The sequence below is a fragment of the Lynx canadensis genome, chromosome B2 (assembly GCF_007474595.2).
Source record: "Lynx canadensis isolate LIC74 chromosome B2, mLynCan4.pri.v2, whole genome shotgun sequence".
Lineage (NCBI taxonomy): Eukaryota > Metazoa > Chordata > Mammalia > Carnivora > Felidae > Lynx > Lynx canadensis.
The window spans coordinates 75,727,228-75,750,527 of NC_044307.1; the positions used below are offsets into that span (position 1 = coordinate 75,727,228).

General features: G+C 36.8%; 1 protein-coding gene across 4 annotated transcripts in view; it reads right to left on the bottom strand.

Moving 5' to 3' along the window:
* SNAP91 (synaptosome associated protein 91) overlaps positions 1 to 23,300 on the bottom strand; it is a 147,543-nt gene that overhangs the window by 122,065 nt on the left and 2,178 nt on the right. The gene's annotated exons all lie outside the window — the stretch shown is intronic.

Genomic DNA, 23,300 nt, shown 5'->3' on the forward strand with positions numbered 1-23,300 from the left:
ACAATTAATAATACGGTTAATAATATTCTTTCCTACCTATATTTCTTTTCCTCCTACTACACTGTAAGCTCATCTTAGGCAGAGACCATTATGCTTATCCATGCAGACATTTGGGGAAAGGGCATTTGAGGCAGAGAAAAGAGTTGGTGCCAATACAGTGGCTTCCCTGACTTGTTCAGAAACGGTAAGAGGCCGATGTGCCTGCAGTCCAGTGTGAGGTGGAGGGGGCAGAGGCCAGATCTTACAGGGCCTTGATGGCCCATTCCAATGGCTTTTAGATTTTGGGGTGAGTGAAATGGAGGGTTTTTAATGTTTGTTTGTTTAGAGAAAGAAAGCAAGTGTGTGCGTGGGCAAGAGACAGAAAGAGAAAGAGGGAGAGAAACCCAAGTAGGCTCCCTACTGACCGTGTGGAACCCCACACAGGACTTGATCCAATGAACCATAAGGTCATGACCTGAGCCGAAATCAAGACCTGGATGCTTAACTGACTGGGCCACCCAGGTGCCCCTGAAATGGAGATTTTGAGCGGAGCAGTGCCATGACTAGAATCACGTTTAAATTTTTTTTTTCAACGTTTTTTTATTTATTTTTGGGACAGAGAGAGACAGAGCATGAACGGGGGAGGGGCAGAGAGAGAGGGAGACACAGAATCGGAAACAGGCTCCAGGCTCTGAGCCATCAGCCCAGAGCCTGACTCGGGGCTCGAACTCACGGACCGCGAGATCGTGACCTGGCTGAAGTCGGACGCTTAACCGACTGCGCCACCCAGGCGCCCCTAGAATCACGTTTAAAAGGATCACTCTAGCTGTTGTGTTGAGAATACACTGTTGGGGATGGGGGTAAGGATGGAAGCAGAATTAGGCAGCTATTGCAGTAATCCTGGTAACAGATAATGGTGGCTAGGATTGGATGGTGGCAGTGGAGGTGGTGACAAGTGGTTGGATATATATGTTTTGCAGACAGGCAGAGCCAAAAGGTTTTCCCGACTAAATAAATATGGGGTAGGAAAGAAAGAAGAGTCAAGAATGACTTTAATGACAAACGACTGGATAGATGAAGTTGCTGTCAAATAAGATTCAGAAGACTGACATGAGATTAAATGGGTTTGTGGGCAAGATAAAGAGTCCAGTCTTCGATGTACTGAGTGTAAGAGCCTAAAAATGTTTTCAAACTGAAGAAATTTGCCTCCATAGTTTGTCCAACTAACAATGTTAGATTCCCCTGGTCTCCTAGGCCTCCTTCTCCTTCAAAACAAGCTCATAGCTTCAGGAGCAGAATTTCCTTTCCCATCTAACCTCTCCATTTTATCCGGTTGGGTTTTTCCTTGTTCAGGCCTTCATTATCACTTGACTCACTCTAGTATCTTTATCTGATCTTGATTCTCCCTAATGAGGCTGTTTTCTACATAACCTGATGTATATTCCTAAAAAATAAATCTGATGATGGTACACTCCTATTTAAAACTCTGGACTGGTTTCTCACTGCTTTACAAAATAAAACTTATTTTATTTTTAAGTTGGCCTCTGTGGAGGCCTCTGTGATTTTTTACTACACAGTCTCACTCTACTTTTCTTTTCACTACATACTAAATATGTCCTGGATAGTCATGCGTCTTTGTCTGGCAAACTCTTATTCATCCCCCAATACCCAGCCAAACACCAATACTTCAGAAAAGCCTTTCCCAACAACTTTCAGGCAAAACTGGCCATTCCCTCTTATGTGTTTTCCCAATATATTCATCATAACTTCACTATTTAACTTTTAATGGCTTATCATTACTGGCTTGCTTCTACATCTATCTTATGAGGCTCTCAATAGAGGGTGCTTGTCTCATCTCTGTTTTCCACAACATCTCACTAGTTTCTATGCTCTGCTTACTGAGTCCCCGAAGGAATTAAGTATTACTCACAGGGAGCAAAAGTACCTGTTCAAGATCTATCAACTTCAAGTGTGCCACCCTTCAAGGCTCAGGGTGAGGCTTAGAACATCCTCTCATTCTATCTGCAACATTAGAGATGAAGACATTTAGGGGCACCCAAAGAAAGAAAGCTGGTAGCAGGGCCAAACAGCTTAATGACAAAGCAGCCATCGTGGTAACTGAACTGTCAATCAGCCCTTTATATTTGAATATATTGCAATCTTTAGAACGTGTCTATGAGACTACATGGCACAGCTTTCAAATAATCATCCACTTAAACTCTAGAAATTAAAAATTCCATTTTGGCTCTCCTATCAAGTTATGAAACTATAAGAGCAAGAAAACCAACCCTAGCAGAGTATACTATGGTCTTCAATAAACATTTGTTGAACGCAGCAATGATGAATGAACCTTAAAACATTTTGCTCACATAAAAAACGGTTAAAAAAAAAAAAAAAACAGTAGGTGAAAAAGTAAACACAAAACATGCACTAAAAATGGGAACTTCCAAATAACTTCAGGATAAATATTTTAAAAATCTGGTAAATATTAACCTAATTTCAGTATTAACCCTTTACACTGTTATCTAAGTTTAAAGATCAAGAGAGAGGATAGTAAAGAAAAGAATGAGGTCTTAAATTTAGAAAACTTTTGACATCAGTCCTCAAAAAACTATGGATATAAATATCACATGTTTGATTTCCTATTAAACTATGTCAAATATTTGTCTCCAAACCTCTTTTGCTTCATGTCAGTTGCCTTACTTTTCTTTATTTTCTATCCTACACATGCTGACATTTAACTCTCCACCTTTCCTGGAGGATATAAAATTTTATCTTCAGTGATTTAGAGTAACTGTATTCATTTTTTTTCCTTTTACTTCCTTTCCGTTTGTCATCATTTACTTTATTTTCATTATATATATTAAATTTTTAAATTAATCTTAATTTCCTCCTACCTACTCTACCCTATCTCTGAACAATTCATTAAAATTATCTTTGCATTTGTTTGATTACTATAAAAAATACTCTCAGATAAGTTTTCTGAAACATAGGGAAAAAGAGCCTATTAGGGTCTTCCTAATGATTATGGACATGGAACAATAACTTAATTTGACTATTTTAATTTTTTCCAGGGAATGGTTTCTAATAGTGCTGTGATGAACAAATCTCTCCTTGAGGAATAAGTAATACTGTTATTCAAGACAAATGTAACACATTTCTGAAGTACCTCTCCTTTAGCACAACTTTTTTTTTTTTTTTTTTTTAATTTTTTTTTCAACGTTTATTTATTTTTGGGACAGAGAGAGACAGAGCATGAACGGGGGAGGGGCAGAGAGAGAGGGAGACACAGAATCGGAAACAGGCTCCAGGCTCTGAGCCATCAGCCCAGAGCCCGACGCGGGGCTCGAACTCACGGACCGCGAGATCGTGACCTGGCTGAAGTCGGACGCTTAACCGACTGCGCCACCCAGGCGCCCCTAGCACAACTTTTTAAGAGACCTTTGATCTCAATATCTTTATTTTGCTCTATAATCCAAAAGAGACTAGAATATATTTTGAGATCTCAAAATTAGTCAGGAAGCACATGCTGAATAAAAGTTTGCAAGTCTAAGAAAACACAATTCTGCTCAGTAACACATTACTAAAATACTCCATTCTCTATTAAAGCAACAGGTACATTGAACAAGTTGTTTTGTTTGGTTGGTTATGTCCATACTGACTAATGTGACTCCAAAAAAAGAAAGCACCAATGTTGCAAAATCCTATATGTTTTCATAGAAGTTTGGAAATAGGAATAGTGAATCTTTAGCTCAAAAGGGACAAGTCTTAGAACTTTAGCAATTTCTTTTTTTATATCTCATTCCTTAACACCCTTCAATTTTATCTTTTCAGTATGCACTATAAGAAAATGGATATGGGTAGTATTAGTTTGGTTCCCATATTAAAGTCGGAAAATAAATTAGTATGGGAAAGAAATTAATTTTTCTAAAAACACTCATATAATATAAAGAAAACTATTTAAACTACAAACTATATAACTCAGCTTTATATAAGATAACCAAGATTGGATATACAGAATGGATCATACTGTGATGCAGAAATTGCTAATATTCCATTTTTTATGCATTTCAATTCCAGTATTCTTACTACTAACAATTCCTGGATTTTTAATATCAAAATTTTAATTCAAGAATGGTACTCCTGAATCAAGGCAAATGTTTGCTCTTTCCACACTTTTCACAGAAGCTTGTCAAGTTTAGCAGTTTAATTAAACAAAAAACACACAAAAATGCTTAAAAATAAAAGAGCTCATATTTATTACCTATTTAAGATTTTGACAAACTCTCAGAATTATAACTTGCCTAAAGTTATACTGTATCTAGTTTATTGGTTTATTGATAGTTACAGATTCTTTTTTAAATTTTTTTTTTTTCAACGTTTATTTATTTTTGGGACAGAGAGAGACAGAGCATGAACGGGGGAGGGGCAGAGAGAGAGGGAGACACAGAATCGGAAACAGGCTCCAGGCTCTGAGCCATCAACCCAGAGCCCGATGCGGGGCTCGAACTCACGGACCGAGAGATCGTGACCTGGCTGAAGTCGGACGCTTAACCGACTGCGCCACCCAGGCGCCCCGATAGTTACAGATTCTTAACCACAACTATATAGCTTACTGATAGCTAGAAGGATAAAATTCTTATATGTAAAATTTTAAATGATTCAATTATCCAGCTAACAGTTTTTCAAAATGTCTTCAACTAAGTGAACATAGTACCCTTAACATTATTAATTATTAAGTTTTGTTACACAGTGATAAGTTTTGTTCACCTTTCTGTTAGTATTAAAAACTAACTCCTTAAAATATATTTCACTATTAGTATATACAATATAAATCGAGATTCATCATGAAAACTGACCTTACTTTTCAACCAGTTTTACTGCCAGTTCAAAATTTTTTTCCAAATATCAAAAAAATATATATTTCCTCAAAGGCAACTCATTAATGCCTAATGCAAAACAGTCTATTTAGGGCCTCTCCCTTTCTATTCATGTCTTCAATTATAACCAGAGAGTAGTACAAAATGCTAAGGCCCAACAATAAAGGCACTCCACATATTTTAGTTTTATCACTTCCTGTATGTCTTAAACATTTCCATGGACAACTACTATTATTTTTAAGAAGCAATAACCTTCTTTTACTAAAAGACTATATTTGAAAGTTTTAATATCTAAAAAATGCTAAGTCTAAACCTACACCACCAAGTCTCAGTATATTTTAGGAGATTATTTTAATCAAACACAAGTTACTCTAATATTTTTATAATTAGTACTAACATTTGTCAACAGAACAAAAACAAAATCATGCAAACATACAGTGAGGGTTTAACTATCCCCATTCTCTTTTCACATGTTCTCAGAATAAACTATTATCTCTCAAGTAACGCAAGATCAGCACAGAGTAGCTAAGGCTGGTCTTCTTTTGCATATTTACTGCCGCATGCAGGACCTGAAAGGTACCCAGGAAGATAACTGTTGGGGCTCAAAAGGTTTTTACCTCTAATAACAATAATTTGGAGAGTAATTTAGGGTCTAAGTTTGTTGTTATTCCTGTTTTTAACAAATCTATTCATTTGAGTGTTACCATATCCCCAGGATGCCTTAGAAAAGAAGAGACTGGGGCCCAAAGAAATAAAGTTAATCTGGCCAAGATCATGGCCCTAAAGCAACAGAGCCTGGAATTCCACCAGGTCCTCTGATCATTAATCAGTGCTCCTCCTGCTGTAGCTTCCATCACCTCCCGAAGTCCTGAATTAACACATATGATAAAATAAAGGCTTCAGTGTCAAGCCATCAAAAGACATAACCCATGAGGGGTGAGACTGGCTCAGGAACAGTCATTTGAACCCAACCTGTCCACCTTTTTTCCCATGACCCAGAGGAGGGACTTTGCAGGGGTTTTGCCCATCTAGCTAATTTGCTAATAAACTGTCTTTATATCCCACCCCCTGTTTTTCCTTCCTAAAACAATCACATGGTGCTTTAACTGATTTTTCTTTGGATTATTGCTACTTGTGACACCAGACACACACACAAGCAAAAAACATGAGGCAAAGGAAATAAAACCCACTGTCTTAACAGAATCCCTGATAAAGTCCTGACTTCTCCCCTCATTATCTGTGGGACCTTGGATGAGTTCCCTAACCTCTTCAGGCCTTCTTTTCCTTCTCTGTAAAGTAAGGATAACAGTATTTACCTCACAGGAGTTTGTGAGGATGGCAGCAATTGATAGCACAATGCTCATGTGTGAGCCCCTCCTTCACCCCAGAGAATCCCTTTATTCATCAAAAAGTGAATAAAGAACCACCTTACATTAAAAAAAGAAACCATATCCATGTAGGTACCTAAGTAACAACTCAAAGAAAACTCCTTGGTACTAAAATTCAAATATGCTTTGTATAACATATCTAAAGGCAATTGATTAGAATCAGACCTGATGCCTGAAAGTTTAGATCTTAAATGCAAATTTTCAAACATCTGTTCCCTGTCTCACACTGGCCCTAACAGTCTGTTAATGCAAAACAGACAATCAGGAACAACACCCTGTGGCTAACAAACAGAGCAAGGAAGAACTACTCCCCATGGCCTAACCACAGAAATCACTGAATTACTAGATTGTAAATTAGTTTATTTATTTTGGGGGGTGGGGCAGAGAGAAAGGGGGAGAATCCCAAGCAGTATCTGCACTGTCAGTGTGGAGACTGCCTCAGGGCTTGAACTCATGAACTGTGAGATCATGACCTCAGCTGAAATCAAGAGCCACCCAGGTGCCCTGAATTACTAAATGTTAAAGACAAGGTCACTGTCAGACAAATTCTAGGTTTGGCACCATCCAAGTTGAATGCCAATCTTGGGTTCTAGGTAAATCCAGCAAATGCTTTGCCTTACTATCTTGCATGGATAAACTGCCTAGCCGAGTGATGGCAAATGTGTTTCATCCTGAGTGTCAACTATGATTGATAGCAGAAATCCAAAGTATTGTCTATGGATGCACCAGGAGGCCAAATCAAAGCTCTGAAGAAACCTGTGCCAGGATCAATCTGCAATGTCTGCCAAGGATGGAGAAATATGCAATGAGTCTACTGGCTGGCCACTAGTCATCCATTTCCAGAATCATCTGATCTCACTGAAAAAGAAAATGATAGTAGCTAGCTTATTATTAGATATTAATGACCACACTACTATAGCAGTGAAATCCCTGGAGATCTAGGTGGCATACAATAAGTGTTTTAAGATATAGGTGACAAGCTATAATCCAATTTCTTTTTCCATGGACATTATAGAGTCAATACTATGTGTTCACATCCCATTTCCTTCTCCTCCTGGATTCACAACTAGTCTTCATTTCCCACCTTCTCCTAGTGAGGCCACTGTGTTCTTGCCAATGGAATATAGGCCAAATGATGTCTAGACCTGGACCTAAATCTTCCCCTGCAATACTGCCCCCAACTCGACTATCTTCCTTCCTCTGTCATATATGCATAGAATTCAGTGGTGAAATCCTAAGTGATAGAATCCCTAGAAAGAAGGTGCCATCCACAGCAGACTGTGATGTGAGCAAGAAACAAAACTCAGATCAAGCCACTAGTTCTTGGGATTCCCAACAAGGTAGTTCTGGTTAAGACCGACAGCCATACTATCATGCGTACTCACAGAGACAAACCATGACCTGAGCAAAGCAAATCAGAATTCTTCCCTATGAATTTGTAAAACTCTAGGAAGAGAATTCCTTTCTCTTGGTGAGGCTGTGGTGATGTGAACCTGGGAGCTTTAGTCCACTGTGTTTCCAGACTCACTGAGAAAGTTAATTTGTGAGACTGAAGCACGTGTTCTGTCACTATTGTGTGAAATGGAGGTGAGAGAAACAGGAGGTGGAGGAAGAATCCTAAACAAGCACCAGGGAGGTCCAGTTCACCCTGCCTTTCCCTCACCTTGATTACAAGGGCCAAAATGATCCTGTCTTTGCCCAAATTAGTTTCATCTATATTCCTGTAACTCGTAATCAAACTAGTCATGACTAATATGGGTATAAAGTAGGAAGTAAAAAGTCTTCAACACACAGATAGCATTTTGGCAAATATTCTACCAAAATATGTATAACAAACTTATCTATCTTAAAAAATGAAAATTAGACCATACCTAATAAATTGTCTTCACATGTCAGATATACTTTAACAACCTCATTTTTCAAAGCTGCCCAGATCTTATTGTTTGGACACCCATCATTTTTTAATCAAGTATTTAGGTGTATTCAATTTTGTATTCCTATATACATTGCTACAACAAACATCTTTGAATGCACACTTTTCTCTATTATGCCAACTATTTATCAGAGATAAATTTATAGCAGTCAAATTGCTGTGTCAAAGGATCTTTAAGAGTTTTGACTAATATTGCCAATTTTCTCTCCCAAATATTCGCACCAATTTACATTCCCACCAATTGAGTGCCCAATTTATACTCTTATTTTTCCACCTGAAAAAGTAATGCTGAACTCAATTGAAGAAACACTTCTAAGTTCACAGTGTTACTGCATGAATTGATTAGTACAGCAATCCAAAGAAGGGCCAAAGTCACTAGGTTCCACTGATATATATATATATACATACACACACGCACACATATAGAGACAGAGTGAGAGAGCAAGAGAGAAAACAGACCCTTGACAGACTAATATTACTGCAGCACACAGTTTTTCATAAAATGCAATAAAGTATAACTAAAAATTAAGTGACTCTTTTGGAACCATGATGGGCTCCCTTGTGGGGAAAAAAGGAAGTAAAAAACAACAAAGCAAAGAGGAGATGCAGGTGTTAACAGTGGGTTCAGCCTGTTGTTAGCACATCCTAAAGTCAGCTTTCCATGGAACCTTCCAAGGGTGCACTCATGCTAATTAGTGGCAGGCAAAAACCAGAATGTTAAACGTAAAATGCTTAATGAAGAGCCCAGAAAAACATGAACACGTCGCAACCCTCGTGAATTAGGAAGACAAAAATTACACAACTTTGTGAAGCCATGGCCAAACTGAATGGTTTAGGCAGATGGTGGAGGGTCTGTAAAGCGTACAGTTTGAAGCTAATCAAGTTGACATTGAGATTATAGAAAGTTTTCTAAAATTACATTCCAGCTTTTAAGGAAAAATAATAAAATATTTCCTAGTATTTTTAATACTTCTCTTAAGGAAAAGAATTACAGAAGATGATAATGTGGAAACAACTAGCTTCGGAAAGAACAGGAGAACAATAAAATTCTTCACTTGGATATTTACTTAACCTCAATATTAATAACTTAGGTTTTTTCTTTGACAGTAACAGACTAACAAACCCAGCGAAACATGGCATAAACGTACTTAGATATACATAATATATATGGTGATTTGGGGGGGTTACTTTTGATTTTTTTTTGGTTTGTTTTGGACTGTTAACAGTTAAGCCTGATTATAAAATTCTATTATTTCACTGGTAATAGTTAAGGAATGTTATAAATTCTGTCATCAAAAAATAAGGTCGAACTAAAAGGCCTTTAAAGTTTGTTTAATACACAGTTTTTAAGACTTTCAACTAAGTTACACACATCTGTAACCTTTTTAGTCTTCACTGTCACCAATGGCAGAGGTAGCATTCTCTGGTGTTAGCACTATGACCCAACAACCAAGCAACAGACAAAAAGAGGAAAAAGATAAAAAGAGGTCAGACTGGCAAGGCGCGTCCTAGAATGCCATTAGGGACTGCATCGTGACTGTCCACTGTGCCAGAAGTGCCCTGGGTTTGGTTTGCATTTATGGTGAATTTGAATTCAGACTACTAAAGTGTATGTGGGTGTGTATGTATATATGTTTAAATATTTTTCCATTTCCCATGTGACTCATACAGATATTATTTCCTGGCATCAACAGAGCAATCAGAACTAGGTGAACAAAGCAATAACCCATTAGGGCACCTGCTCAAGGCAGACAGATAGGAATTATTCAGGATTAACCCATACAGAATGTATGGTTTTTCCTCCTTGGCACTTAGCTTCCTTATCTGTGAAAATGAAGGTTTTCTCCAGCTTTAGAAGGCCCTCCACATCTGGTCAACATCCACAACTCAGCTCTTGCTTCTTAACATTCTTAGACTTCTTAAATTTAGTTTTCCAGTAACCCTTAACTTATTTAAATTCCTACAGTGTGCCCTGCTCTCTCTGAACCTCTTCTTAGAGAAGGGTGCAGCAGCTCCTATCTGTCCCTCACCTACGTAGTCCACTCATTCTTCCGGTCTGAGCTTAAACATCACTTCGGCAATGTACCTCCACTGGGGTCTTTACTTCCCCTGCTAGCACTTAATTCTTTTTGAGCCACTCATAATTATTTCTTTCATTTTCTCCCCTAATAAGCTGCCAAGAGCTATATGTATCTTGTTCACCATGGTATCCTTGCCTCTTGGAATGATTCCTGACATTTAGTAAATACCCAATATTTGTTAAATGAATAAATAATGGCATCGTGCTAAATAAGCTACTAAAAGCCTCAATACTGAAAGTAATTTCTAATTTCTACAAACAAGTGAAATTAAAGCCAAATTAAATATGCTAACACTTATTGCTCTCTTTACAAAGGAAACACAACCCAAAATTTTAGCTGAAGCTTGTCCCCTTTCTTCATAGCTTTTCTAAAACCCTCAATGGTGATATTATCATGTTAGTGAACCATGAATGGTGAATATCATTTCAATGAAAATTAAAAGTATACAGCTACTTTGAAATAATGTTTTTCTTCTATAACTATCCCTACTATTCATAATGTATACACTCATGAATTATAAGGTGGATACTGAAAAACAATGCTACCTAACTGCATCCAACTCAAAACAAACTAAAGCAAATGGGTACCCACATATACACACAATAAATGCTAGTGAAGAATTTTCTCTAATATTAATAATCATATACTACCTAATTATAGATGACATCCATCAAGAGAAGTACACATATGCTTTAACTTACAACCAAAAAAATCTTTTCACGTCAGTATATAATTTTCTCCCAAATAACATTTTTATCATGTCACAGGAATGCAAGTGTTAAAAGACCATCAGGAAATGTACAGCTATGTACATTAAGCAACTTAATGTTTCTTTTAGTTGTTTTATTTCCTCTAATATTACACTTTGGTTTTCAAAACCTTGAGAGAAAATGAATCAAGTTAAACTCCTTGCTCTTCTGAAAGGTTAGCAAGTAAAAGTAAAATCTTTAAAGAGAAAGTTTATAAGAAAAAAAAGTTCTGAAATTTGGGAGATGTGAAATCTGAAATAAAAAATCATTCACTAAAGGTTTACCAAAACCCGCTCCCATGCTATGTTTGGTGTTAGAGATAAGGCAGCCTCAATGAAACTGCAGACTAGATGGAACAAGAAATTCTACTAAACAGGATCCCTCTGCAGCCCCGTGAGTGATATGGCAGGGATGCATGCATGGGGAGCCATCGAAGTCCTGAGAAAGAATGACTAAACTAGGTTTTGGAAGTGAAATTTTAAAAATACGTTAAAACACAGAAACTGCATAAAGGACAAAAAGTAATACAGAGAATAGATGAACCTAATGAATTTCAGTTTCTCAGGAATGAACTGTGGTGTGTATGGGGAGTGGAAGGAAAGAACAGAGGATAGGAAAACAGGCTGCTTGCATCTCTAGCATACAGAAAAAAAGCACACCTGATAATTTGGGTAAATATTACTGTCATCCTTCCACTCATTTGGGTGACCTGACAAGAAAATAAGAGCAATCCCCAAGGCCAAAACAGAAAGAAGATGCAGAAAAACACATGGCAAAGTGATACTGAAGAGCAGGCTGCTTGAGGCCATGTGTTAATCTGAGAGGCCAGGAGGCTTAGATTTTAACAGCCCTATGGGGAACAGGAAACAAGGTCTTGAGACCAAGCAAGGTGGCTAGTTGGAATAAAGACCTCCACAGAAAGCTGGGATCCTCAAAGGGCTACTCCCTTTGTAAAATAAGAAGAAAAAACAAAAACAAAAAAGAACAACTTCCAGCAAAGGAAGACAAAAGCTCGTCCTACTCAGTCTAGGTTCTGGGTAAATGAAGGAAAAAGAAGAAATATCTAGGGCTTTTATAACCATAGCTTTTCCCTTGTCCAAGTTGGTGACTCATATTTAGACTACAGATTCACACTCCTCTATCCAAGACCCTCAGAGCCATATGTGTTTCAGAATTTAGGATTGTTCAGATTTTACAAAAGTAAAATGGTACATACGCCATATATTAAGTAACACCCCAGTCTAATCTGGACAGCAGACTATAATACAACAATATTTCTGTAGTTTGTATGTAGTTCAACATACAAACTTTGATGGTAGGAAATATAAAGACTGGATAAGGTCAAGTTCTGCTATAAAATGTTTTATAAAAAAGAACTTTGGTATTCTGAGCTTTTTAGACTTCAAATTACACACCTAGACCTGCACTGGATGGGAAACTCCAATAGCAGAAACCACCTTAAGGTGCCCTCAGGACAGTAGCACTTGTGGGATTTGACAGAAGCAAACACAAATCCTCTCTAGGTTATCCTAAATTTTCAGGATTCCCACATATGAAGTCCAAAATTATAAAACACGTGAGGAAACATTTCACAATAGTCAGTCAGTCAAAAACAGTAGCAGACACAGAACTTCATGTAATGGATCTATGAGATACAAATATAAAGTGAGCTGTGTTCCAAATGGTGAATAAACAAAAGAGGAACTCAAAAATGTGAGTAAGAAATCTATGTCATCCAAAAAAGAGCAAATTTGAAAAGCTTCAAAAATGAAAAATATTAATGAATAAAATTCGAAATGAAAGGATGAGTAAAAGCAGACACAACATAAAGAGATAATTAATAAACTGGAAGATACCTGAAAAACAAAGCATGCTAAACAGTAAAAAAAGCATTTGAAACTATAAATGTTATATAAGGATATAATGAGATAGAAGAATATAATGAAAAGATTCAGTGTTAAGAGGATAAATAAAAGAAAGCCACATCTAAGAGGAAGGAATGCTTCCAAATTCATTCTATGAGGCCAGCACTGCCCTGATACCAAACCAGATAAAGACACCGCAAAAAAAGAGAACTATAGGCCAGTATCTCTGATGAACATAGATGCAAAAATCCTCAAAATATTACCAAACCAACAATACATTAACAAATCATTCACTACAATCAAGTGGGATTTATTCCACGGATGCAAAGGTGGTTCATTATTTGTAAATCAATGCAATATATCACATCAATAAGAGAAAGGACAAAAATCCTATGATTATTTCAATAGATGTAGAAAAAGCATTTGGCAAAGTACAACATCCACTCATGATAAAAATCCTCAACAAAGTCAGTTTAGAGATAACATACCTCAACATAATAAAGACCATATATGAAAAATCCATAGCTAATATCATACTCAATGGTGAAAAATGGAGAGCTCTTCCCCTAAGATCAGGAACAAAATCATGTCCATTCTCACCACTTTTATTCAACATAGTTCTGGAAGTCCTACTAGCCACAGCAGACAAGAACAAGAAATAAAAGCATTCAAAATTGGCAAGGAAGAAGTAAAACTTTCACTATTTTCAGATGACGTGATCTAGAAAACCCAAAGATGTCACCAAGAAACTACTAGAGCAGGTAAATGAATTCAGTAAGGTCACAGGATACAAAATCAAAATACAGGAATCTGTTGTATTTCTATATAGTAATAATAAAGTAGTAGAAAGCGAAATTAAGAAAACAATCCCATTTACAATTGCACCAAAATAAATACATAAATAAAATGCCTAGGAATAAACTTAACCAAGGAAGTGAAAGACCTGGACTCTGATAACTATAAAGTACTGATGAAAGAAATTCAGGATGATACAAAGAAATGGAAAGACATTCTATGCTCATGGCTTTGAAGAATATTGTTAAAATTTCTATACTACTGAAAGCAATCTACAGATTTAATGAAATCCCTACCAAAATACCAACAGAATTTTTCACTGAACTAGAACAAACAATCCTAAAATCTGTACAGAACCACAAAAGAAAAGAAAAGAAAATCCAAATAGCTAAAGCAGTCTTGAAAAACAAGAACAAAACTGGAGGGATCACAATCCCAGATATCAAGATATACTACAAAGCTATAGTAATTAAAACGGTATGGTACAAGCACAAAAAAGACACATAGATCAATGGAACAGAATAGAGAGCCCAGAAGTAAACCCACTACTATATGGTCAATTAATTTCCAACAAAGGAGGCAAGAATATGCAATGGGAAACAGTCTCTTCAACAAAAGGTGCTGGGAAAACTGGACAGCTGCATGCCAAAGAATGAAACTGGGACACTTTGTTACACTATACACAAAAATAAATTCAAAATGGATTAAGGACCTAAATGTGAGATGTGAAGTCATAAAAATCCTAGAAAAGAGCACATGCAGTAATTTCTCCAACATCAGTTACAGCAATATTTTTCTGATGTGTCCCCTGAGGCAAGGGAAACAAAAGCAAAAATAAACTATTGGGACTACATCAAAATAAAAAGCTTCTGCATAGTGAAGGAAACAATAAAACTAAAAGACAGCCAACTGAATAGGAAAAGATATTTGCAAATGACATATCTGAATAAGGGTTAGTAACCAAAATCTACAAAGAATGTATATAACTCAGAACCAAAAAAAAGTCAAATAATCTAAGTAAAAAATGGACAGAAGACATGAACAGACATGTCTCCAAAGAAGACACATAGATGGCCAACAAACACATGAAAGATGCTCAATATCACTTCTCATCAGGGAAATACAAATCAAAACTATAGTGAATATCACTTCATGCCTGCCAGAATAGCTAAGCCAAAAACACAAGAAACAGTGTGTTGGTGAGGATGTGGAGAAAAAGGAACCCTCTTGCAATGTTGGTGGGAATACAAACTGGTGCAGCCATTATACAGTATGGAGATTCCCAGAAAATAAAAAATAAAACTATCATATCATCCAGTAATTCCACTGCTGGGTAATTACTCAAAGAATATGAAAACGCTAATTAAAAAAGATATATACATCCCTATGTTTACTGCAGAATTATTTACAATAGACAATTTTTTTTTTCAACGTTTATTTTTGGGACAGAGAGAGACAGAGCATGAACGGGGGAGGGGCAGAGAGAGAGGGAGACACAGAATCGGAAACAGGCTCCAGGCTCTGAGCCATCAGCCCAGAGCCTGATGCGGGGCTCGAACTCACGGACCGCGAGATTGTGACCTGGCTGAGGTCGGACGCTTAACCGACTGTGCCACCCAGGCGCCCCTACAATAGACAATTTATGGACATAGTCCAAGTTTCCATCAATAGATGAATGGGATTAAGAAGATGTGGCATACACACATACACATACGCACACACAATGGAATATTACTCAGCCATAAAAATAATGAAATCTTGCCATTTGCAACACCACAGATGGATCTAGAGAGTATAATGCTAAATGAAATAAGTCAGCTTGAGAAAGTCAAACGCCATATTATTTCACCCATATGTGGAACTTAAGAAACAAAACAAAGAACAACAACAAAAAAGAGAGAAACCAAAACATAGAGAGCAAACTGATGGTTATCAGAGGAAAGGTGGGAGCAGATGAGTGAAACAGATGAGGAGGATTAAGAGTGATGAGCACTAAGTAATGTATACAAGTGTTGAATCACTATATGGTACCTGTGAAACTAAAACAACACTGTTATATTAACTATACTGAAATTAAAATTTAAAAAAAAGCTACATTTATACACATATGCACTACAGCAGGACAAGATAAGATTTTAGAAGCTGCCACAAGTACTAAGAGATTACCTAAAGACACGTAGACTCATAGATGACTTCTTACAAGGAACAACAGTAGCCAAAAGAGTGAAATTATGTTCCAAGAAAAAACAACTATATATAAACTATATAGAAAAAAAATACATATATATAAGATATATGAACTATCATTCAAAAATATGGACAAATTTATCTTTAGACAAAAATAGAGTTTACTACTAAAGAGCCTCACTTAAGGAGCTTTAAAAGGATATAGTTCTGGAAAATCTTAGACATAATGAAGGAATGGTAAAGCCAAGGAGGGTTTACCTGCATATACACTGCCTGTATCAAATAATAATGTCTAACTTTGGGAGTTAAAACTATGGTAGAATTAAAACACTAGCCAACATAGCATGTAAGTGAGAAGTGGGTGACTGAAGTTTCTAAATTTCTCTTCTTTAGGAGGAAATAAAAAGATACTGTTCTACTTTAGACTTTAAGTAGATATACTACATTTTTAAAGGTGATCATGAAAAGAAACAGAAATAATATGTATTTTAAGCTTTCAAACTATAGAAAGAGAAAGTTGGAATTAAAGCACAAACTGAAGTAAATGAAAGGAGGGGGCAAAAAACAATCGTGGAGAAGTGGTAAGGGCAAATCACTAATGGTCATGTCCGTTGTTATGGTGGTGGTAGTGGCAGTAATGGTACGAGTAAGGGCAACAGTAGCACCAACAGCGATTGTACTAGAAACAGCGGTAGTCATAACTGATGTTCAGTGCACATTTGTGAGTCAAGCTCTGGGCCAGGTATTTCACATGCATAATATCTCACCAAAGATAACACGTAGGTAACATTACTCACCTTTGTTTTACAAATGAGGTTTGTAACTGATTTAAACCAAGGCAGAAACAGTTAAGAGGACATTTCAGAGAGTTTTTTTAACAACTGATCACTGACTGGATGTGACAGATGAGGGGAAACTCTCAAATTAGTGGCTTGGCCAATTCGGTGGGCAATGCCTAGAACCTGACAACAATCCTAGTAGTTCACACTTGGGTTAAGCCAAAGACACAGAATATCCAAAGAGGGGTAGACTTGTGTTTGTTTTCTTTGGAATGGTGAGCTTCTGTTTCAAGAAGCTTGGCTGTGAAAGAAAGGCAAGGGACAACAGGTTGGCTGCTGGAAGAGGTCATAGAATCCAAGGAGGGCTGTGTGTCGGTGACCTTGTTTTACATGGAGATACTTGAAAATGCTCATGAGAGAGATAGGAGGAGAGGTTAAAGATACAGATGACAGAATAACTGATACAGAAAGGAGGAGAGTTATCATTTAAAATAAAAGTGCTGGGGCGCCTGGGTGGCTCAGTCGGTTGAGCGTCCGACTTCGGCTCAGGTCACGATCTTGCGGTCCGTGAGTTCAAGCCCCGCGTCAGGCTCTGGGCCAGAGCCTGGAGCCTGCTTCCGATTCTGTGTCTCCCTCTCTCTCTGCCCCTCCCCCGTTCATGCTCTGTCTCTGTCTCAAAAATAAATAAAAGTTAAAAAAAAATTTTTTTTTAAAAAATAAAAAAAATAAAAGTGCTAACCCTGGGAGAATAATTAATGATCAGGCCAAAAAGCAAAACCACACAAAGTAGACAAAAATGCAGCTTCTCTCTTGAGTAGCCAGGAATGGCATATCACAAAATCCTTTAGAAAACATTAAATCCTTCTTAAAGATGTATAGTAGAGACAGTTTATGTACACATGGGAAGGCAGGAGGGATCCTCACACGTTTGGAACAAATGAAGAGAGAGCAGGAACCCAGGTGTAAAAAGGCTGTGGGGTTTTGGGTACAATTCTCTCTCTGGTTTGGGCTGTCATCAAGTTGCTCCTAGGAAGACTCCATCCTGTCTTATAGGTCATCATGCAACTGACACTGGGTATGCCATTCTACTATTCTCTCCTTAATGAGAAACAAAGCATAGAGCACATTACATAAACCCCTAAGAAAAAAGACAGCCAACATTTCCCTTCACAAGCAAATGGTGTTTCTCTGTAAAGAGAAAAGAATTTGCAAACAAGGTGGAACTGAATAAACATATTTTTTTTTATTTTTTTAATGTTTATTTATTTTTTGAGAGAGAGAGAGAGAGAGAGAGAGAGAGAGCGAGCAAGCGGGGTAGGGGCAGAGAGAGAGGGAGACACAGAATCTGAAGCAGGCTCCAGGCTCTGAGCTGTCAGCACAGAGCTGGATGCAAACCTCAAGATCATGACCTGAGCCAAAGTTGGACGCTCAACTGACTGAGCCACCCAGGCGCCCTGAATAAATATTTTTTAATGGAAAGAAATGGGGCTTTTCAAATTATTTAATTGAACTATGATTATATTTGAAGCCTCACTTAATAGCAGCTGGCTCAGGAGTTGAGCCACCTAAAATACAACTCTGCTAAGGAAAGCATCCTAGGCTCTCAGGGAAGAAGGTTATATGTCACTTCTGACCTTCTTTACAAAGTTACTGAAACCTAGATAAGCTCCAAGAACATCCCATCCCAGCATCAATCAATCTGAAAAGAGGAGGTAAGATATTGGAAGGATATTTATTTGTGAAAAGCTAAGAGATAGATCCATAGCAACTGAGTGCACAGATTAAATTACAAGACTTCAGCAGCCATTTATTAAACATTAAAACTAATATGGCAATGTATCAAAAATCTAGATTTTAATCTAAAATACTACAAGCTAATATTGCAATTAATATATACATTTACCTACTCTTACATAATTTTATTTTTTTCTATATATATACAAGTTTTGCAACTTTTAAAAAATTGTGAGTTACCAATTATATACTGGTTCTAAGAAAGTATCTGCTAACTACAGTGATCACCAAAGGAGAAAAAAATATCCAAAGTGACCCAAATAGAATATTATACCATAAAAAAAAAAAAAAAGATTTCTCTGAAAATTTGGAAGTAAAAAGATCCAGGAAAAAACAGTTGATATAAAGCCTGCTTAACTATTTTAAGTCATTGTTTTTTAAAAATTTTTTAAATGTTTTAATTTATTTTTGAGACAGAGAGAGACACAGCATGAGCAGGGGAGGGGCAGAGAGGGGGAGACACAGAATCTGAAGCAGGCTCCAGGCTCTGAGCTGTCAGCACAGAGCCTTGATGCGGGGCTTGAACTTACAGACTGTGAGATCATGACCTGAGCTGAAGTCAGATGCCCAACTGACTGAGCCACCCCAGGCACCCCAATTTTAAGTCATTTCTAAAGCATGCTCCTTACTATTACCTGAGACTCTTTGCCACTCTTCTGCTTTTCCTGCTCCTGCCAGCCCCCAAACCTCACATGATCTCTCCACTCTCTCCCAGAATGCTGAGTGTTGTCTGGGAACATCACAGGACCATACAGATTGGCGTCTTTACAGATTTACTGTATAAATGATCATTGACTCGAATGCTTTTTCAGAAGTGATTTCCCCTGGCTCTTCCTCACTGCCTAAAAAATACTATCTCCTCCATCTCCACACCTAGACTGGGTCTTCTGGTGAAATCAAGGAGGAATGGAGCGTGCCTTGGTACAGAAAAATGAGAGGGTGTATTTAGTCAATAACAAATAGTGAAATGAGAACAAGTGGGATAAAAGTAAAATATGTTACAGCAAAACAGTACACTTCTCATGTTGAAAGTTACTCTAGTGTTCAGTAAACTTTTATACATCGATCCTATTAATTTTATTCAATAGTCTTTATTTTTTTGGATCTATGCACCATAGAAAGATTTTTTTCAGTTATCACAAGTATAAATATGGTATCAACTGAATTAGCATGCAAATAGCATTTCTATAAATCAAAATATATTTTATTTATACTAAGCAAGCTTCTGTAAAGCAAATAAACTTTTAAGGTTAAATTTTCATTATATATGCTCACAATATGTCTTATTTGCAGATATTTTATGAATAAAATTAAAACAGTAGGAATCTTGTGGTAATTTGCCAATATTTGCCTTGAATCAAAACATAATCCATATCTCCCACTACTTTTATAGATATTGTAATAAGAAGTAACATCTTTTTCTTAATTTGGGAGGATAGGGCTCATTTCTAAAATGACAGTCAGTATCCCTCAAACATAAGATTCAGAACTCGAATCACTTGTTCATTATGTAGCATAAGCTCATTATTAAAAACCCTCAAGATGTTTAAAATGGAAAAAAAAATTGCATTACTGATACCCAATTTGGCTTTTCATGAGGTTTGGTTTGATATAAATGTCTACGTTTAAATTTTGATAATGTTAAATAGGGTTTCTTAACCACAGGACATATATAGAAGTTGTTTGTAAGAGCTATTAACAGAAATGAATATTAGGCTGCCAAACTTTCCAAATTTCTCCCTGCAGGTGTTACATTGGGCCGATTCTATTTTTTGGTTGTTCTTTAACTGTGATACAGCACTTGGGCAGATACTAGGTGCCCTACTGGATCTTATCTCTTTATTATTTGACTTGGGCAGGCCATCAACTACAAAACAGAAAAGGAAAAGCAACTGAAATACACAACAGTTGTAACCAAAAGTTAAATATGTGCTGAATCCTGGATATTTCATGTGTTACCAAATAGGTACACAAAGTTACAAAGAAAAGGAAACAAAGATGTATAAAGGGACCCAGAAGAACTAATGTCAAACTAACATTGGTCAAGTATTTAATTTTCACGTGCAAGGAGCAAGATTATTATAGCAGAGTATGGAATAAAAGTTTTACATAATTCAAACATACCTTAAAATATATATTATAAAATATTAATTTATTTTTTAATGTTTATTTTGTGAGAGAGAGAATGTGCACGCATGCCCTCTCACAAGTGGGGGAGGAGAGAGAGGAAGAGAGAGAATACCAAGCAAGCTCCATGCTGTTAGCACAGAGCCTGACGCAGGGCTCGATCTCATGAGCAGAACCGTGAGATCGAGACCTGAGCCAAAATCAAGAGTTGGACACTTAACCAACTGAGCCACCCAGGAGCCCCAATATTAATTTACTTTAAATTCAATAAATATCTGCTGATTATGGTGAAGCTTTTTCTGAATATATTTTTCCTCTAAGAAACTTACTGTTACTGAAAAGGGGGGAAATCTGAGACTATACGCCTAGAGTTTCTTTATCTCCACCTTCGCTCTGCCCTCAGATGTTAACAAATCATTCCTTTAAATGTTTAAATCACATACCATTTAGCATCATTTTATAAACCACTAGAATTAACCCTAATTTTCTTGGCCTATCAACCCAAACAGAAAAAAAATCATATTTTAAACCAATACTTTAAATACTATTCAGAGCCTATTCCATTAATCCAATATCTGCAAAAAAAATCACAAAACCATAAACTTTAATCTTATAACCTTCCAACCTAAATTCCAAACTAAAAAGTTATACACAAATCAAGCTAATTATTTTTTTTTGTTTCCACTCTACACTATGCTCTTTTCCTCCCAGCTACTATTTAGTATTTTCAATACTAAAACATTACTTAAGAGTGCTTCAATGCCTATAGGGAAACTTAGTTATGTGTTTGCATGTCCTAATAATGGATGTGACTCACTGTTATAACTGTTATGTTACCGAAAACCTGTGAAAAAATTGCTAAGGTAGTCTACTATTATTTAAAGGAACTTCACAAGGAATTCCAAGTAAAATGCCCTCTTAAAATGCATATAAATATAACAGTATTTGTATACTCAAATTTTCCATGTCATTTTTTCTTAAGATAGGACATATCAATAATGTGATATCTATCTTTCCAAATTTTGCCCTAAGGTTGTATTTAAGTGCAGCTCTTTTATTTTATTACTTATTCAAAAACTAAAATGTTAAAAAGAAAACTAATACTGTTCAGTGCTTGCCTTTTGCTCATTTTTTAAGTGACCAAATTCAAAAGTCTTCATGCATACCATAGAGATTTGCAATAGAGCATGGGTTGTGCTGCATGATTTCACACAAAGCCATACAAACAGGATAGGTGTTTTGGAGATTAACCATTCAGGCTAATACTGTTCCTCCCCACAGCCCCCCACAGAAAATATTACTCAATAAGCCACAGACAATAGTTAAGTGCAGTGGTTAAAAGCTGTGAAAGTTAATTACCTTTCCTGAACCTGTTAAGCAGCAATAAATTAATAATGTAAAGCCCAGTGCCCGGCATATACTAACTGCTCAATAAATGTTTAGCTCTTATGATTATTCACACTAATTCAATACCAATTCCTGCTTCATCTGCTTCCTAAATACAGAATCTCCCCCTTATGTTCCACATCTTCAAAATCACCCCACTCAGTAACATATGCTAGAGATACTGTAAAACCTCCCACCTTGAAAATTTTTAAGAGACTTTTCCAGATCTAAAATACTAAGGCGACTAAATATTTAGATATGGAAAAGTGGGTCTTTATCTGAATAAAGTTTTGATGAAATGCTCAAACCTGTGAATGTTTATGATATGTATCAATATACTGATCTATCATTTTCATAGCATTTAGCAAATCAATAACCTATAACTTCCTTATTAATGAATATTTGCTAGACTGACACATACCTTTAAGACATGAGTCATCTTTCCAGAGTTGGGGAAACTGATGGAAAGATGGCTAAATGATTCAGCATGCTGCAGCAAAATGAGCTGGTCATGAATTTATAATTTCCACTCCTGTTAGGTGCCCTGGCCCTGGTGGCCTCTTCCATCCTGTACTGCACATATAACACATGATACCATAATCAACAAATTTTGTTAGAAACTCCCCCAGGAAAGGGGTAATGGTGTTTTCCCCTAAGACAAGCTTCTAGAAGCAAAATTATTCAATTCTGTGACACAACAGCTTCACAAGCCTGGATGACCCTCACAATGTCCAGCTGTATGCTTCATCAAGCTGTGCTCATACAGATAATAGGACTAAAGTCAATTCTAACACTGGTGCCATTTTCTCCACTGCACAAGGCAGACACTGGGGAAGGCCTGAAGCAAAAGAAACTCAGAAAATGGGCAAAGGAAGCTAGATAGGAAATGGGTATGGCTATAGTTGTGTCTATTATGCCAGCACTGACCTTTATCAACAAACATCATAACAGAGCAGTTCCTAAGCAGGTCAACGAGACTGAACAGCTAGAGCTGAATCAGCTAGAGGACATGTGCTGATGGAGCCTTACCTATAAAGAGTCTCAACACCTAAACCCAGTGAGTGCCTTTTTCTAAGTCCCTGTTTGTCTTTCAATAACTAAGTATTTACAGCGTTAATCATGTGAAAATTTTATATCAGATTCTAAACTGGATTAAAGCTGTTTTCCATCAAATAACAAATATAAAAAGAAAGCATTATGAATGAAACGTTTTCATGTAAAAGTGCACCATCACAAATGCTGGAAAAAGCACATCCATTTTGTGACCACAGCAGTCATTCTGCCCAGCAGCTTCCGAGAATGGGACAAAGAAGTGTGCCAGGATGTGTAAAATGAAATCTCCATGATCTCTGAAGTT